Raw genomic sequence first — 20,206 nt, forward strand, 5'->3', positions numbered from 1 at the left:
GTTGATGACATTTGTGTTGTTTCTGTTTTTTAGCTATTACAAAAAGTGCTACTATACACATTTGTGTACCTATTTTTGCATGGCTGTATGCTTTCACTTCTTTTGGTATATATCTGGGAGTAGAATTTTTGGGTCATGTTTAACTTTTTAAAAAAAATTTATTTTGTTGTCTAAAGTTTTACATATGTCTCTTTTTTCCTGCTTGACCCCCTCACCCGCCGCGCCCCCAGCCATTCCCACCCTGGGCAAGCCCCCACCGCCCCAGTGTCTGTGTCCATTGCTTATGCTAATATGCATGAATACAAGTCCTTTGGTTGCTCTCTAACCCCCCTCCTTCCCTGCCATTTGTCTCTGAATCTATTCTTGTTCATCAAATTATGTTGATCATTATATCCCACATATGAGTGTGATCATGTGATATTTATCTTTCTCTGACTGGCTTATTTCGCTTAGCATAATGCTCTCCAGTTCCATCCATGCTGTTGCAAATGGTAAAAGTTCTTTCTTTCTTTCTTTTTTTTTTTTAAAGGGGAGAATGATGATTTTTATTTTTATTTTTTTAAATATATTTTATTGATTTTTTTTTACAGAGAGGAAGGGAGAGGGATAGAGAATTAGAAACATCGATGAGAGAGAAACATTGATCAGCTGCTTCCTGCACACTCCCTACTGGGGATGTGCCCGCAACCAAGGTACATGCCCTTGACTGGAATCGAACCCGGGACCCTTGAGTTCGCAGGCCGATGCTCAGAGCCAAACCGGTTAGGGCAGTTCTTTCTTTCTTATAGCAGCGTAGTATTCCATCGTGTAGATGTGCCACAGGTTTTTAATCCACTCACCTACTGATGGGCACTTAGGTTGTTTCCAAATCTTAGCTATGGTGAATTGTGCTGCTATGAACATAGGGGTGCATATATCCTTTCTTTTTGGTGTTTCTGGTTTCTTGGGATATAGTTCTAGAAGTGGAATTAGTGGGTCAAATGGGAGTTCCATTTTTAACTTTTTGAGGAAACTCCATACTGTCTTCCACAGTGGCTGCACCAGTCTGCATTGCCACCAGCAGTGCACGAGGGTTCCTTTTTCTCCGCATCCTCTCCAGCACTTGTCATTTGTTGATGATAGCCATTCTGACAGGTGTGATATGGTGTCTCGTTGTTTTGATTTGCATCTCTCGGATGATTAGTGACTTTGAGCATGTTTTCATATGTCTCTCGGCCTTCTGTATGTTCTCTTTCTAAAAGTGTCCATTTAGGTCCTTTGCCCATTTTTTTGATTGGATCGTTTATCTTCCTTGTGTTAAGTTGTATGACTTCTCTGTAAATTTTGGAGATTAAACCCTTATCTGAAATATCATTGGCAAATATGTTCTCTCATGCAGTGGGCTTTCTTGTTGTTTTGTTGATGGTTTCTTTTGCTGTGCAGAAGCTTTTTATTTTGATTTAGTCCCATTTGTTTATTTTCTCCTTTGTCTCTCTTGCCCTAGGAGCTGTGTCAGTAAAGATATTGCTATGACATATGTCTGCTATTTTGCTGCCTATGGAATCTTGTAGGATTTTAATGGTTTCCTGTCTTACACTTAAGTCCTTTAGCCATTTTGAGTTTGTTTTTGTGTATGGTGTAAGTTGGTGATCTAGTTTCATTTTTTTGCATGTATGTGACCAAATTTCCCGGCACCATTTATTGAAGAGACTGTCTTGCGGTCATGTTTAACTTTTGAGGAACTGCCAGACTGTTTTTCAAAGTGGCATGCGTATGTTTTTAAAGTGATTTTATTTTTCTGACTATAACAGTAACAAATTCCCTTTGGAGATATTTTGGAAAATATAGAGAAGCATAAAAGAAAAAAAATCACTTTTTAAAATCACTATTTAGAAATAATATTTAGTAGGTTTTTTTCATGTTTTAATGTATTAAAAATATGGCTGAAATGATATATAATTGAGTCATGCCTTTTTTGTTTTAGTTGACAGCATTTGCCCATGTTATTTTTGAAATTGTATTTTTATTTTATCAAAGAATATCTGTTCTGTTCTCTTTAGTGTTCTCTCTTTTTTTAGTTTTTCAAATTTACAATTAGTTCAGAGGAGTATGGGAAGGGAGTGGGAATAAATACATTAACCAGTGTATCATGTTTAACTAGAAATTACTTCTAGGTTAACTAGAACCTGATAGTGCATCTGCTGAGTAAATCATAATTTAGTTAACTATCTTCCAAATTTGGACACTTAGCTTTCTTACAGTTTTTCTTTATAACTAATGTAAAAATTTTATACGTAAAATTCTGTGCATTTTGAGTTCCCAGAAGTGTAATTAGGTCAGTAGCTATGACTGTTTTAAAGATTCTTGTTCTATGTTGACAAATTGCTTTTCATGATGGTTGTCAAATTTACATTTCCTTTAGCAATGGATATTTATGCCTTTTTTACTGCACCTTCATTAGCAGTGAGTAAATGGATAGCAGTCAAGTTTTAAGGCCTCTTAGCAGGGACTTTGTAGTTTTGTTCTCTGATGTATATGGTGCTGGTACAACGTAGGCATAGTAGGCACTGAATCTATGTTGAATTGCTTCCAGTAGGAAAGAGAAATTTTGTTCTGAAGGACAAGAAAATAACTGCCGTTTGATTTTCCAGGAAAAGTAGCCTTGTTATACCGATCATATTGAAGCTCATGTTTTTATGAAAAAGGAATGAAAACAAAAATCAAGCGTATTTGGAAAAATTTACATTTAATTTTACATTTAATTTTGTTTGAACATTTACATGTTTCAGAAGTCAAAATGACACATTGAGTGCTGTTAATTCCTATCCCAGTTTCTTATTGTATATATACTTCTGTACCTTACTTGTTCTGGTGATCTTTTCATAGAAAAACACTAAGTGCTTCCTCATTCATTGTTACAGCTACATGATATTCTTTCTTATGGATGTAACATAGGTGACTTTACCAACCCTCTTGGGTTGTTTTCACTTTTACAAGTAATCCCACAATAATCTTGCTTTATTTTGTGAGTGTACAGTTACAATATGCCTTTAGAAGAATGTCCCAGAAGGATTGTTGAGCAATGGAGAATGCTTACCTCCTTGGGAACTTTTTGAAAGATAGATAGTTCTAGGGTTAATACTCCAAGTCCCATAATGTACTAGTATATGCCTTTAAGTACCATGTAAGCACTCTTAGGATGATGGCTCTTGTGTCGTCAAGAAACAGGTGGTGAAGAAGTTCATCATGTACTTGAGAAAGATGTTACAGGTGGTGAAAAATATATTTAAATTAGAATCTTGTTTTCTCTTTGCAGATAGATTTTCCCTATATAGTTGAAATTTTTTTATAAGTAAATTCTTGTTGGCCAAATTCTCAATTATAAAAACTAATTTCACTAATGATAAAATGTTACAACTTTGTTACAAACATGGCTCTTACTAATAACCAACCATATTTCTTTCTTTTCCAGCCTTTATCATTCCATATTCTGCTTTGTACATGGTGAATCACTGCTGCTTTGCACTGGCGTGCCCATTTGTGTGCCTACAAAATACAAGATTGAAAAGGCTTCTAGATGGATCCTTTCCAAATTTGGTGTCTTTTCTACAAACTGTGTGCCTCAACAATCCTTTCTAAGTGGTAAGGATATGTGTTTAAAAAATAATAGAACTTTGTAAAACAATATTTGGATTGCCTTCTCCTATTTTATACCTTCTCTTTTTACATATAAGTAATACCTGCACTATTTTTGCTAATTAAAAAAAAAATCACAACTTGAAATAGCAGTAACATCAAGTTTTTGGCAGCTTTAAATCATCCTTTTCATATTATATTCTGGTTACAGTATAATATGTGTTATTTATAAAGAATAAAAATATGAGAACAACTTTATGTTTGTGTACTCTATGTACTCTATAATCCCTTGTTATGAGGCTGAGGTAGTTTATCCCAGGATTATCATTTCCTATCTATTTAGGTATTTGAATACATTGGGTCAAGAACAGCCTCTTCCTAGCGATTGTAAATTATGTATACATTTATGGAGATGATAAGAGAGGTGTGTAATTCCAGTTCTTCTTTTTATAGCAGGCACTATGTGTGTCTTTCCATATTCTTAACATTTTTTTTGGAATTGTAGATAGTTAGCCAACATGTTTTTGAACGTCTGAGATTTACTTAGAACACATTTTGGGGGTGGGGTACAGAGGAATAAAATGGAGCAGAACAAATTGCTGAAATTTGAGATCTTTAAAATAAAATGATTGAAGTAGGTTCAATACTTACCAAATGCCTGCTCTTTATGGATGAAAATGTATAATGACATTTAGCATTTGTAAGGAAGTAAGTCACCAAATGGAAACCATGGTGCAAGGCAGGGAGGTCCGTTTTAGCTCTAATTCTAACCATTAATTGCATTGTGTTCTTGAGTACAGGTTAATTTGCCTTAGTAGACCCCGGCTTTCTCATCTATGAAATGGCTGAATTAAGCTAAATGATATATAAGATTTTTTTGGTGTTTTCATATACCTAACACTTTATGACCATAATGAACAAATTGATAGATTTTTTTTTTTTTGAGGATACCATTTCTTCCCTAACCTGTCTCACAGAGATATTTTCAGATTATTTTCTTTGAACTGTGGGAATAGAATAAGATCCTCACTATCAGAACATTTTTCAATTAACCATTTTCTTTTGAAGTTGATGTCTTTCTTCTTTCTTTTATTCTTTTCTCTCCACATTCTTATCCTTCTCTTCTGTTAACTTCTATAGAAATTTTCTTCATTTGACTCAGATGTTCCTTGTCTGTCTTTTGTATCATATTCGTGGCTCTCAGCATAGCCCTTGACCTGGTTGGCATCCATCATTTCCAGGACACTATGTCTTAGAACAGTGGTTCCAGTCCTGGGGCCCTTTTAAAACCTTCTGAACTGAGCTTAGGAGAGGGGTCTGATTCTTTGGCGGGTAGCTGAAACCAAGTAGTAAACCAGCGTTAGTTCCCCAGGCCTGGAGCCCCACAGCTCTGTGTGCTCCTCAGACCCCATCACCTCTTCCTCAGACCTCATCCTCTCCTGGACCACTTCCATTTCTGAGGTCTTGGGAAGTTTCCTGTCATGTTCATAACCCTCTATCATGTCGCACTTTTCGAATCTGTTCTTTGTCTTTGTTATGACTTGTAGTTTCCTGGAGTTTTCTTATTTTTAGTTTTTTTCCTAGCCTCATTCGCCTTCTACTCACCCCAACCCCGTGGTCATCCTTGCAGCAGCATCTTGCATTCTCTTGCCTTTTTAACATCCTGAGGAACCTGTTTTACCAAATCTCAAATATAAGTTAAAATGCCATCTACATTCTTTTCTCCTAGTTCCAGCTGCTTGATGTGGTTGGAAAAGGTCTGTCTAAACTGGTTCTTTTCAAAGTTGGCTGCTTAGCCTTCCTTCAGAAGACCACATATCCCCTGTCACTGCCAGCTTGCCTTTTTGGGGCTACCTAGCATACTTCCTGACCTCTTCTTTTCACTTCAGATTTGTTTTTGCTGTCTGAAGAAGAAATCTTTTAATGGGAAATTTAAACCATATACAAAAGTAAATAGACTTGTATAATAAATAAACCCTGGTATAATGAACCCCCTTATGCTAATCAAAGTTCAATAATTATCAAGTCATGGCCAAATTATCTGTCTCCCACTGACTTCTCTCCCTCTCCTGTATTATTTTAAAGCAAATCTTGGATATCAGATCATTTATTTGGATTTCAATATGTATTCTTAAAGTATAAGACCTTCTTAAAAAAAATATATGTGTGTGTGTACACACACACACACACACACACACACACCCATGAGAGTGCTTGAGATCTTGGTTCCAGCATGTTATTAGTTTGGCTCCAATAAATGCTTATAAAATTAAATATACAGATTAACCACGATACCATTATCATCCTTAAATAAACAACAATTTTAGTATAATCACTTACCTAGTTGGTGCCAATCCTAACTCTTATCCAGTTAAAGCAGTTGACTGGATTAAATTAGGATCTAAGTAAGCCCTCCTTCCATTGAAATTGGTTGATTTTCCTTTTAAGGTTTCTTCCTCACCTGCACCTTCCCTTTTTGTCCTGAAAATTGATTTATTGAACAAATTGGGTCCTTGTCCTGTAGATGTGGCTGCTTCTGATTATATTTCTGTGAAGTGATTAACCTACTAATCTATCCTTCGTATTTCTTGTTAATTAGTAGTTAGATCTCGAGACATGCTCAGATTCAGGTTTGATTGCTTTTGGCCGGTGTCTGTAACAAGTGACTGTGGTGCAGACGTCTGCTTGTTGGTGGTTAGTTGCTATTTGTGCGCAACGCTTTGGATGAGAGGTTGGCAAACTCTCTCTGTAAGGGAGCAGATAGTGTAGATTTTAGACTCCATGGGCCATCTGGTCTTCTCTGCAGCAACTACTAATCTCTGCTGTTGTAATGGGAAAGCTGCTACAGACAAAATGTACTAGTAAGTGAGTGGCCATGGCTGTGTTCCAGGAAAACTTTACTTGCAGAAACAGGTGATGGACTTCCTGCTCTAGGTCTATTAAATCATTAGGGGTTGCAAGACAGTGATATTTTAATGCTATAACTTTACTGTTCATATATCAGATGGCATGTTCTATAAAGAGACAGTATTCCTCATGTGTTGTTTGTTACCTTAGAGGTACAGTTTGTACAGTCATACACGACCTAACAGTGTTTCAGTCAGCAAGGGACCACATATACGACGGTTGTCGTGTAGGGTTACAGGGCAGGTAAGAAAATTCGTATTGCCTAGTGACGACGTAGCCGTCATAATGTCATAGTGTAGCACATTACTCACGTGTTTGTGGTGATGCGGGTGAAATAAACCTGTGCCACCTGTTGCATAAAAGTATAGTATATAAATTATGTACTATGCTTTTTTGATAACTATAACAAATGATGACTGTTACTGGTTTGTGTATTCACTATACTGTACTTTTTATCATTATTTTAGTGTACTCTTTCTACTTATTAAAAAAAGTTTGCTGTAAAACAGTATGCCTGATACATCGTGTTTACTGCGTCTCTTGTTTGCATCATGTTCTCTTGCTCTTGATTTAACCTTGTGGGTTTGTTGTTGTTTTGTACAGTAGCATGACTGTGGCCTAGGAGCAGTAGGCTGTATCCCATGTAGCTGAGGTGGGCAGCAGGCTGTTCCATCTGGGTCTTTGTAAGTGCCCTCCCAAGCTCCTACAGCAGCGAACTCCTCCGGAGACATATTTCTCAGAATGAATCCCAGTCAGTAAGCGGCTCATGGCTGTGTAGTAGGATAAAGTTGGATAAAGGTTAAAGTTTCCCTTGGCTTGCCAATTTCAAAAAGTAAGGTGGTTATATTAGCATTCTCCAACAGTGACCAATTATGGTCTTCCCTTCTCCCCCAAACTTGTTATGGACTCTTTAATTTAAACAAAAATTATGATTTGGATTTTTAAAAAATTATGTTCATTATTTTTATTGGTACTTAAATCATTTCGTCTTTGGGGTGTGGGAGCTTTTTCAAGTTGCTTACTGAGTTACTTTAACATGGCTAGTCATTTTGGAAAGCTTCTTTGTCTGGTGTGACAAGGAATTCCAGGCTCACTGTGCACGTATTCTCTACACACCTAATATCACCGAGTTCTCTAGAGAGTCCTGATTCTCTTATTGGGGAATGGGATTTCAGGACTACAGTCTGGGCGGGCTCTAGGGCTTCTCATTGTTAATGGATTGATCACTGTTTCTAGGCCTCTTCAGTAGTCAGAACTAAAAAATATATATCTAAAGATAGAGAACCTGATGAGTTCATACTAATACATCTAATTCAATGACAGCACAAAAAGATTTTAACTTACTCTTTTTAAATTGATATTTTCATCTTTCTCTCAGCTGAGAATCCTGGTTCTCAATGCGACGAGGAATAAATACAATTAGAACATTCTATAATTATTTATAGTACCCCATTATACTAGTATACTGGTCAGTCTCCAGATAGCAATACCAATGTTAAAGGTTTGCTTTTTGTCTGCCCTTTTTCGCTCAGTATTACATCTGTGAGATTTACCCATGTTGTATTTAATAATAGTTTGGGTTTTTATTTCATTGTCTTGTAGCATTCCATTGTGTGGAAAGATCACAATTTTTTGTCCGTTCTCTAGTTAATGATTTTTTGAGTTGCTTCTGGTTTGAGATAATTATGAGTAAAGTTGCTATGAACATTCTTGTCGATGTCTTTTGGTGGACATAGGCACTTTTTCTCTTGGATATACAGATGCTCCTTGACTTGGCTTATGTCCTGATAATAAGTTAAGTCCGTAGTAAGTTGTAAGTACATTTCATACACCTAACCTAATGAGCATCGTAGCTTAGCCTAGCCTACCTTCAACATGCTAGGAACCCAATATCCAAAAAGCACTGGCAGCACCGTACACTAGACTCTAGTGTACTAGAGTATCATTTTTTTACCCCGCTGATCGTGCGCAAGGCTGGGAGCTGTGGCTTGCAGTGGCTTCCCAGAATCATGGGAGAGTAGTGTACATATTGGGAGAAGTGTACATAGCCTGGGAGAAGATCATAATTACAACTTTGAAATGCGGTTTCTACTAAATATGCACCGCTTTCCCACCAATGTAGAGCTGAAATATCATAAATGGAACCATTGTCATTCAGGGGCCGTCTGTTTACCCAGCAATGGAAGTTGCAGCTCTCTTTTGGACGAAGGGTACATGTCCCTAGGAATGGTTAGTCATAGTACTGCGTATTCATTATCTACTGCTGTGCAAGAAATCACCCCAAACTTAGTGGCTTAACTCAGCAAACATCTCACAGTTGCGTGGGTCAGTTTCTGTAGGGGCGCAGCTTGCCTGAGTGCCTCTAGCTCAGGGTGTCTCCAAAGCTGCGGCCTACGTGTCAGCTGGGGCCACATTCATCCCAAGGCTCAATTGGAAGGGACACAAAGGATCCTTTGGGGTGCTTTCAAGCGCACTCATGTGATTATTGGCAGGTCTCAGGTCCTTTCTGGCCATTGGCCAGAGCACCAGGTCCTGGGCCCCTCTATGGGACAACTAACAACGCAGCAGCTGGTTTATGGTTTGGAGAAAGGCAGATAGGGTGTCCACGATGGAAGCCATGGCCTTTTCATAACCTTTTCCTAGCGTGCCAACCCATCACATAGGCTGCATTCTTATTTTGAAAAAAATTGTGGTACAACGTACATACCAAAATTTACAATTTTCACCATTTTTAAGTGTGCAGTTCATTGGCGTTAAAGTACATTCACATTTTTGTGCAATCAGTACTACCATCCATCTCCAGAATTGTTTTCATCTTTCCAAACCGAAACGCTGTACCTATTAAATTATAACTCCCCGTTCCTGCCTCCCCCCAGCCCCTGGCAACCACCATTGTACTTTCTCTTTCTGTGAATTGACTACTTGAGGTACTTCATAAGTGGAATCACAGAATATTTGTCCTTTTGTGACTGGCATGGTTCACTCGACGTAACGTCTTCCGTGATCATCCATGTTGTGGCATGTGTCAGAATTTCTTTCCTTTTTAAGACTGAATAATATTCTATTGCATGTATATACTACACTTTGTGTATCCATTTATCCATTGATGGACATTTGCTTCCTTCTTTCTGTCTATTGTGAATAACACCGCTATGGACATCGATGTTTCGCATGCTATTCTTAGAAGCCAGTCTCTGAATCTACCCCATACTTAAGAGGAGGTAATTACCTAGAGGTGTGAATACCAGGAGGTGGTGGGCTCCTCTCAGAGTGACTACCACACTGTTTAGGTTAGTCTTAATAAATTTTCTCTACAATTATGTACTAACTGGATATGGATTTAAGTTCATTTATTTACTTTTGATATTTATTACCTGTTCTAAATATAATTTTGTTTTATAATTATGTATACTAGTTTCATAGTTTCATAGTTTCAAAGTCAGATCCACAAAACGAGGGTTTAGTCAAGGGAGTGTAAGTTCTCTGTTTTCTCTACCCTTCTCTTCCCCTCCTAAGTAATTAGATTCTAAAAGCTTTGGTTTACTTTTCCATCCTATTATTGTTTTAATGTAAGCACATATATATTCATATTCCTCCTCTCTTTTATAAATGATAAAATGCTATATACCTTGCTTTTTTTTACTTAATATATCCTGGCGGTCACTCCTTAGTTGTAAATTACTCAATTCCTTTTTATAGCTGCATAATATCCCATTGAATGAATAAATAAACCATATTTTATTTAACCAGTTCCAAACTGATGGGCATTTGGGTTGTTTCAAATTTTTGTAAATTGGGTTGTTTCTATTCACTGCAATGGATAGCCCTGTGCATATAAATGTCTTTTTTATGTTTGTCAGTATATATTTAGGACAGATTTCTAGCTGTGGAATTGCAGGGTCAAGGGTAAATGAGTGTACAGTTTTACTAGGTATTGCCACATTTATCCTAAGAATTATATCTCTTTGTGTTCCCATCAGTAAAATATGAAAGTACCTATTTTTCTATACATGAACCTCATCAACAGAACATGACAATCTTGGGTGTTTTTTATTTGTTTGTTTGTTTTTTGTTTTGTTTTGCCAAAGGGAATTTCATTGTATTGTTAATTTCCATCTCTCATTATAAGTGAGTTTGAACATATATTTTTTAAATTTAAAAATTTCCTTTTTATAGACATTTCAGAACCATTTAAATCAACAGATAAATCAACAGTGATTTTCTTAGATAACATACATATTTACCTGGAGGTGCACATTGGGTTAAGAGGCATTTACATTTCTTTTTCTGTTAGCTGTCCATTTCTTTAGCCCTGTTTTCAGTATGTTTGTTGGTATTTTCTATTTTATAAGCTCTTTACATATTAGTGATAGGAACCTTTTGTCTATGTGTTTTCTTCCTGCCAGTTAAATAGAGGTATTCTTTAAGCTGCCTTTATTTTAGCTTGCTTCATTTTGCTTCTCATCCTTTTCTGATAATGTTACATTTATTCTTCTGGCTCAGTGATCATTTAATATTTGATGACTCCACATCTATAGCTCAGACTTATTCTACTATTTTTTCAAACTCAACATGCCCCAGGTAGAAGGCGACTTTATCTGTAAATCTGATGTTCCTGTGTTCATTTATCAGGTAAATGGCATTACCATTTTCCCAGTTGAGAACACGAAGTGATCTTTTGAGGTTCATTTATTATTAATTCAGCAAGTGTTTGTCGAGAACCAACCAAGTGCCAGGTCTTAGGCTGGGCACTAAGTAACGAATAGTCCTAGTCCTAGCTTCCAGGGAAGAGTCTGATGGAGGAAAAGGTATTAAATTAATACCCAAACCCAAGACTAACTATGTGGTATTTCAGAAGAATTTAAGGGTTGGGACAAGGTTAGACTGGAGAGGTTAGGGCAGGGGTGGGCAAACTTTTTGACTCGAGGGCCACAATGGGTTCTTAAACTGGACCGGAGGGCCGGAACAAAAGCATGGATGGAGTGTTTGTGTGAACTAATATAAACTCAAAGTAAACAGCATTACATAAAAGGGTACGGTCTTTTATTTCAATAGTTGTATTCATTTCAAACGGGCCGGATCCGGCCCGCGGGCCGTAGTTTGCCCACGGCTGGGTTAGGGGATAGCCTCTTTGAGAAACTGACATTTAAACAGATTTGAAGGCCTGTTAGGGGCTTATCTGGTGAAAAAAACCAGGGTGCCAGTTTCCAGATACAGGAAACAGTGTGGAAGGATCCTGAGGCAGGAAAGAAGTTGAACTGCTAGGAAACAATAAGACCAGTTTGGCTGGCGTGCAGGGAGCAGGGGTGGAGGGCCTTGAGATGTGACTTGATTTACTTTGTAAACCGATCACTGGGGCGCAAGTGGAAATTGGTTGAAGCCTGGTCAGGAGGCTGTAGTTGTGAAAAGTGTTGATTCTGCTGTGAGATTCTTTAGTTCTTCTTCAGTGCTTTGCTCATTCCTCCCATAGTTTTATTTCCTGAGCTCAGAAAGTTAACTCTTGACTGCCCTGATAGGTTTTTACATATTGGTCCCCACTCTGTGTTTGTCTCTGTTTCCAGTCTCATCTACTTCAGAAGATGTAATCCCAGGTCTGTTCCTGTCACCTCCTTTCTCAAAGGCTCCCTGGGATGGGTGATTTTATGTGTCAACCTGACTGGGCTACAGGTTGCCCAGAGAGCTGGTAAAACATTATTTCCGGGTATGTCTGTGAGGGTGTTTGCGGAAGAGACTAGCATTTAAATTAGTAGGCTAAGCCAAAACCGGTTTGGCTCAGTGGATAGAGCGTCGGCCTGCGGACTGAAAGGTCCCGGGTTCGATTCCGGTCAAGGGCATGTGCCTGGGTTGCGGGCATATCTCTAGTGGGAGATGTGCAGGAGGCAGCTGATCGGTGTTTCTCTCTCATCGATGTTTCTAACTCTATCTCTCTCCCTTCCTCTCTGTAAAACATCAATAAAATATATTTAAAAAAAAATAAATTAGTAGGCTAAGTAAAGAAGACCCGCCCTCACCATTGTGGGACATCATCCAATCCCTTGAGGATCCAAATAGAATAAAAAGGAAGAGGAAGGGCAATTTGCTTCCCTCCTTGAGCTGAGCCTTCCATCTTCTTCTGCCCTCAGACATTGGAGCTTCTAGTTTTGGGCCTTTGGACTCTGGGACTGGCACCAGCAGTACCTCCCCTCCTCCTGAACCCCACTCTACCCCCCTCGGCCTCAGACTGACAGTTAAACCACTGGCTCCATAATCATGTTAGCAATCCCTGCAGTAAGTCCCTCTTACCTCTCTCTCTCTCTCCTATAGATTCTGTTTCTCTGTAGTCTCTGAACCCTGACGAATACACTCCTTCATTGTGGAAAAACGAAAGCCCACCTGAAACTGAAGTCTTGTATCATTTTCTTTAAGCTCAAGTTCTGTTCCTCTGAGATTACTTTCCCTTTCTACCTTTTTTTTTTTTTGAGCTCATCTTCTGTCACCTCTCTGCCTCCAGAATCCTGTCTCCCCTCTATTTCTTCCCTGAAAGCTCTGCTCAGATCCTAGTTATTCCCCTAATCCTCTTTATTTCCCCTCAGTCAGGTTGACTTCTAACCCACACACCCTAGTTTTCTGTTGTTGACATGTCAGTTCTAAGAGGCATCATAGTCTGTGTTGTATTAGAAATATTGAAGTATTTGTTTTTCATTTTTGAAACTGATAACTCAATAGATGTTTGTTGAATTGTATGAAATTAGGGAGCATTTCATGTGGTAATTCCTCCCGGAAACCTTTTGTGAAAAAGACAATTCTTGAGTCCAATTTCACAAATACCTTGTATTGAACCGTTAGGGAGTAGACCTCATGTACAGATAGGGAAATCTAACTCGCCTTCTGAAACAGTTTTTAAAGTTCAGTGATCATCAAATAATAATTATGTTCTCTATAGTAGTTTGACAAAAAATATGTTTATATGGCAATATCAGAGATTTCTTACAACTTTCAGGGGACTAATGGCCCACTTAGAGCATTAAATATTTGATTTATGGTGGTGGAGAATGGCCAAATTAATCATGAATATATAGCATATATAAATGTATCCCTGTTTTTACCTGAGGTGCCTTGTGGACTAATTGTCCACTTGGCTAACTTGTTATCAGTTATCTTGCTAGGTTAAATGTAGTCTGCACGTTGTCAAAGATTACTGTGCTTGATTCTCATATGTGGTTATGTTTGTATATTAGGGCCCACTAACATGTTGTGTGTGTGTGTGTGTGTGTGTGTGTGTGTGTGTGTGTGTGGAGCAGGGTGCTATAATTTACTGCCTGTAAGCTTGCAAAATGGTATTATGTGTTCCATCTTTTTTTATTCTTAACAGATTTTCCTTGTCTCCCTCTCTCCTTCCTCCTTCCTTCTCTCCCTCTCTCCCTTCCTTCTTGTAGATGAGGTTAAATCATTTTGTCTAAGTTAATATAGCTTAGTATTGCGTAACTGTACTACATACATTAGGCTGCCTATGAGGAAATTTCTCTGAAATGATAATGGAAATGGGGTTTATACAGATTTGGTTTACATGTGATTTTCCAGATATTAATCTCTTAGTCTGTTTGGATCAGCTATTTTTGTCTTCTAATATATATTGATGCAATAAAGGGGTTGGGAGATTATACTTTTGGTTCCATACTGAATGGGATTTATTTTTGTCACTGAAAATGCAGTAGGGATTAAACCTTTTAAATCTATTTACAAAAGTAAATTTCCCAAAGTCACTTCTCAGATTTTTGGTGTTTCAGCAATATTAACGAATGAGAAGTATTTTGGTTGTATTATTTTAAGGTAGAAATATCTTTTTTTTAATATATATATATTTTATTGATTTTTTACAGAGAGGAAGGGAGAGAGATAGAGAGTTAGAAACATCAATGAGAGAGAAACATCGATCAGCTGCCTCCTGCACATCTCCCACTGGGGATGTGCCCGCAACCCAGGTACATGCCCTTGACCGGAATCGAACCTGGGACCCTTCAGTCCGCAGGCCGACGCTCTATCTGCTGAGCCAAACCGGTTTCGGCAAGGTAGAAATATCTTAATTGAAATTTTACATGTGTTTGCTTAAGATTAAATTAGGACCTTTAGATTTTGAAATATGATTTTTTAAAAAAATTAGCTTGAAACAGTAACTAGGGCAGGTGCTGATAGGTAAGAATAAAATTATCATTTGGTAATCTGATCTTCAATCAAACTGTATTTAGTTTGGAGTGATGAAAGTGTTTTTTTTTTTTTTAATACTGAGTATCTATAAAACAAATTGTTTCATGTGGCTTCTGGTTTGACAGGTGTATGAAAGCCTTAAAGTTAAAATTGTCATAAATGAAATATTGCATTCCAAATAGGATTTATGTAAACTAGCAGTGAGGGTGAAAAAACCCGAAGTGGGAGAAATGACGCCAAGTTCCTCACTTTGCACTTTACATATCTTTTTTCCTCTCTCATTTCAAATCCTACATGAGTATATCATTACATCGTGAATATAATCACACTAATTCAAAAGCCTGCTATGTTGTGATAAGCACTTGTTGTTTTGTAATAATTCCATCTGTACCACATTGGAACTTTTCAATAGCACTTTCTGTTTAGGACAGTTTAGGAGGGGCGGTCCTAGAACTGGGTGAGTCACACCACACTACAGATTCCATAAGGTCACAACCTTTGTCTTATTCATTGTGTCCTTCACTACCTTAATATGCAGTTGGGCTCAGTGAAGGTAATAGAATTATGTCCATTTCTGTTTATTATACTGTACCTGGTGTTAGGTTTCTGGAAAGCTTAATTTTTGTTTCTTTATTCTTTTTCTTTTTATTATTTGTTGATTTGAGAACTGAGGTGGGGGCGGGGAGAGAGAGAAACATTGATTTGTTCCACTTATTAATGCATTTATTGGTTGGTTCTTTTTTTCCCCTTTTTACCACTTCCTCTCATCCTGGTCTTCGCAGGGTCATGGCCTCCCTGCAGGCCTCCCAGGTGGGAGGCTCCCCCAGGCCCAGCCCCCAGCATGCGGAGGGGAGCTGAGAAACTGTAGCCTCAGTCCCCAGAGCTGTGGTATTGGTTGATTCTTATATGCCTGGACTGAGGGTGAAACCCACAACCTTAGTGTATCAGGATAACATTCAAACCAACTGAGCTACTTGACCAGGACTTCTTTTTGCTTTCTTTTGATACATTTTCTAGTTAGTATTTACATTTAGCCTTATTATGATTTGAATGTTTGTTAAACTTCTTAACAAGAAGAGGAGCAAAACCTACGTTGTAAAGCTGGTCCAGAGACAACATTCAGAAGGTATCATTCCAGTGACCCTGAACTCCTCTAAACTGAGCCAAGGACCAAATACTCTTTCAACTTAGAGGGGAAATAAAAGAAAAAAGGCATGCAGGGATGCAGGAGAAAAAGGATGATTTAGGTGGAGTGGAGGGAAGTTTCATTTTAAACCACAGTTATAGCAATTGATAACCTGTATACTGTGTCAGGTTTTTCCCTATAATGTAGAAATGTTATCCATGTCCCCACCTTTTGCCGGTGGAAGTGGGCTTCTTGGAGTGCTGCGGGAACAAGAATTTCCTGAGGCCCCCACGGAAGATGAGGTATCAGAGAAAGCTTTATTGGCGATGTAACACTAAGGGAGTTCCCTTCAAGGTCCCATCTCCCTCCGCCCTGCCATGGGAAAAGTCCGCTTTGTCTTCAGCCGGGCTAAGATCAAAGCCTCTGCCCAGTTTCTGCCCCATGTCTGCACGGTCCAGCCCAGCGCCCGGCTAGGCCAGCTTGTGCTCCCAGCTGCATGTAGTCCATTGCCTGTGGGCTCTGCCTGGCACAGGTGAGTGTGGGCCACAGAGTCAGTGAGTGTAAGGAGGCGGGAGCCGGGAGCAAAGCGAGAGGAACAAGAGAGAGAATTCTTTGTTTTGTGCATTTTAACGAGGTGCAGTGATGGCGAACCTAGGACACACGCGTCAGAGGTGATACGTGAACTCATTTTTTTGGTTGATTTTCTTTGTTAAATGGCATGTAAATATCCTATCTAATAAAAGAGAAACATGGTAATTGGTGTACGACCGCTACCCTTCCCATTGGCTAATCAGGGCGATATGCAAATTAACTGCCAGCAAAGATGGCGGCTGGCAGCCAGGCAACTTGAAACTAACATGAGGCTTGCTTGCTTCAGTGACGGAGGACTCCAACGTTCCCCGCCTGCCGCTGCCGGCCTCTGAGCTGCGACTCTAAGCAACTATGTAACAAATATAGAAGCTAAACAAAACCCCAGAAACCTGCTTAGTCCCCCGGGCTTCAGCCAGCAGGATCGCAACATTGTTGCAAATACAGAAGGTAAACAAAGGCCAGAAACCTGATTTTAGCAGCGGAGGCCTAAGTGCTGGAGCCAAGCCTCAAAGCTAAAGCTGGCCCAGAATAAAAAAAAAGAAAAAAGAAAAAAAGGAGCGGTTGGGAGTTTCAGTCACCCGCCAGCCTGAAAACAGCCCTCAGCCCCTCACCCAGACTGGCCAGGCACCCCAGTGGGGACCCCCATCCTGAAGGGCGTGTGACCAGCTGCAAACAGCCCTCAGCCCCTTACCCAGGCTGGCCATGCACCCCATTGGGGACCCCCACCCTGATCCAGGACACCCTTCAGGGCAAACCAGCCGGCACCCACCCATGCACCAGGCCTCTAACCTATATAGTAAAAGGGTAGTATGCCTCCCGGCACCGGGATCAGCATGACAGGGGGCAGCGCCCAAACCCCCTGATCGCCCTGCGGCTCTGTGTGTGACAGGGGGCGGGGCCACAACCACCCTATCCGCCCTGCTCTGTTCGTGACAGGGGAAGGCGCCCCAACCCCCTGATCGGCCCTGCTCTGTGCCTGATGGGGGGAGCTCCCCAACCCCCTGATCGCCCTGCGGCTCTGTGTGTGACAGGGGGCGGGGCCACAACCACCCTATCCGCCCTGCTCTGTTCGTGACAGGGGAAGGCGCCCCAACCCCCTGATCGGCCCTGCTCTGTGCCTGATGGGGGGAGCTCCCCAACCCCCTGATCGCCCTGCGGCTCTGTGTGTGACAGGGTGCGGCGCCCCAACCCCCTGATCGGCCCTGCTCTGTGTGTGACAGGGTGCGGCGCCCCAACACCCCCCACCCCCTCCACGGGCCCTGCTCTGTGTGTGACGGGGTAGAGCCATAACCTCCCCATCAGCCCTGCCCTGAGTGTGAGAGTGGCGGCGCCCCAACCCCCTGATCGGCCCTGCTCTGTGCTTGACAGGGTACAGAGCCCCAACCCCTCTGATGGGCCCTGCTCTGTGCGTGACAGGGTGTGGCGCCGCAACCTCCCCATTGACCCTGCCTTGAGTGTGACAGGGGGCGGTGCCCCAACCCCCCAATTGGCCCTACCCTGAGCGTGACTGAGGGTGGTATCACAACCTCCCGATCGCCCTGCTCTGTGCATGACATGGGGCGGCGCCCCAACTCCCCAATCGGCCCTGCTCTGAGCCCGACCAGGGGCTGCACCTAGGGATTGGGCCTGCCCTCTGCCACCCGGGAGCAGGCCTAAGCCAGCAGGTCGTTATCTCCCGAGGGGTCCCAGACTGCGAGAGGGCACAGGCCGGGCTGAGGGACCCCCCTCCCCCCCGAGTGCACAAATTTTTGTGCACCGGGCCTCTAGTATAAAATTAATATCAAAAATATACATCTTTGTTTTACTATGGTTGCAAAGATCAAAAAATGTCTATATGCGCCACGGCACCAGAGTTAAGTTAGGGTTTTTCAAAATGCTGACATGCCGAGCTCAAAAGGTTCGCCATCACTGATACTAGGAGTTTATCCAACGAATCCTTCAGGATTGCACATGCTCGCTGTGACTCCACCCCTCTGGCCAATTATCTTTGTTCCCAGGTTAGACTGACAGTCAAGCATCTTCCTTACATCACTGCACGGAACCCATTTTCCTCTTTGTTGGATCCCTACCCCAGTGATTTGCAGGGAATGGACCAGTGGTTCCCTGTGGGGAGTGTGAAGTTGCAGCTTCCTGGTGAAGCTGCCCAGAAGAGCATGCTCACAATGTCTGGCCTCCCTTTGCTCACTTCCTATTATTGATATGAGCTAGCTGGTTACGATGGTAACAGAAGCTGTGACATGGAATTTTGCAGCTGATTGTATTATCGCCATTTAAACTGAGCATCCATCTTTGAGAAACACGTTAAAGATTATTTTAAGTATTCTGGCTAAAATGGGAATGTCATTTTCATTTAACAAGTTGATCTTAGACTTTTTAATTAATGGTAAGACATTAACAGAAAATGGTTGAATAAGCAGCTCTGTGATTTGTTGGCCATAATATGATTTCTCCTTTCCTGCCTGTTTTTTACTTTCTATAATGCAAATTTATTCTTCATGAAATATTGAGATAAATCGTGTGCTAATTATGTTTGATTGTCCTTATTTGAGAGGTCTCAAGCTTTTGTTCTGAGGTTCAGAATCAATATAAAAACGTGTTGGAAACATAATTGCATTTTAATTTGAGAACTTTATCTCATAAAACTCCATATAACCGCCTATTCTTTTAAAATATAAAAGAATCCAGATGTGCAGTATTTTTTCAGCTCATTTACTAGCTTTGTCAGTTTCCACAGCTGCAGTGTTGAACATTTATAGAAATAATGGGTTTGTGTAGGTTAAAATGAAGTTAATGTATATAAAGCACTTAACCTAGTTTCTCACACATAGTAGGTCCTCAGTAATTAGTAATTAATTAACTTGACTTCCTAGGGTACAATTTTTAGGGTACAGTGAGCCAATTCTGAATTCTACCTTCCTATTTGTAATTCACTTAGACTGAGTTAGCCAGCGTGGAGAAGAACGCCTTTGGTGGGGTGGCACTTACTGACTTGTGTATGCAAGTCCTAGAGCTATTGGATGGCCTGGAATGGGATGGTAAGCTTTGTGCTCTGTTCTGTATGGTCATCAATAGTGACCAACTGATTTGGAATGTTGTTTTGTTACTCATTTCGAAATGTGTTATTTTCTGTACAGAGGAAGTTGATCTGAATTAATTGCCTATTACCCTTTATAAGTTTATAGAAAGAGAGGAACTGTCAGTCAGTGTAAACCTTACAGACAATAGTTTCTTTCATAAACATGGGGAGGAGGCAATCCCCAGATTACCATTTTGGGGGTAAAGCCAGGTGCTGTTGTTTAACGTAAGAGGGTGTGTGATAACACCGAACTTGGGAGCCTGTCACATTGGCCTACTATGAAGTAGTCATGTTTATGAAGCCATAATATTATTTAAACTCTCTTAATCAACATCTAACCAGCTCCTCAGAGAGAAGCAGAAAGCCATTCATGTAGTTGTAGATTGTTGCCCCCGTTAGTCTTCTGGCAACAGAGGCTGTGAGCGAAATCTTTTCTGTCCCCCCCCCCCCTACTTAAATTGATGACTTGTTCCTGATAGTAGCTTGAGCATATTTAGGTAGGTTCCCTCAAAGCATCTAAAATGTGTCATCACACGTCTGTCTTCAAGCTGATCTATAAACTCCTGGCTGGTGGCAGTGTTGTCTGTGTAATAGTCAACTTAGTGCAGATTCTGGGAGTTCACCGTTGACCCCCAGTCACTGTTCAGTGCACATCTCCCTGGGGCTTGCGGAGACTCCCCAACATTAACTGACCCAGTTCCATTGTT

The 20,206-nt window shown here is 40.4% G+C and overlaps 1 protein-coding gene across 1 annotated transcript in view; it reads left to right on the forward strand.

Annotated features, from left to right (window-relative positions):
- The window catches only part of FRYL (FRY like transcription coactivator), a 245,410-nt gene that overhangs the window by 35,194 nt on the left and 190,010 nt on the right, over positions 1–20,206 (forward strand). Inside the window, exon 2 of the mRNA XM_081097652.1 lies at positions 3,452–3,621. The gene's annotated coding sequence lies outside the window, so the exon portion shown is untranslated. The remainder of the gene's footprint in view (positions 1–3,451; positions 3,622–20,206) is intronic.

The sequence above is a fragment of the Myotis nattereri genome (assembly GCF_964212035.1).
Source record: "Myotis nattereri genome assembly, chromosome: 1".
Lineage (NCBI taxonomy): Eukaryota > Metazoa > Chordata > Mammalia > Chiroptera > Vespertilionidae > Myotis > Myotis nattereri.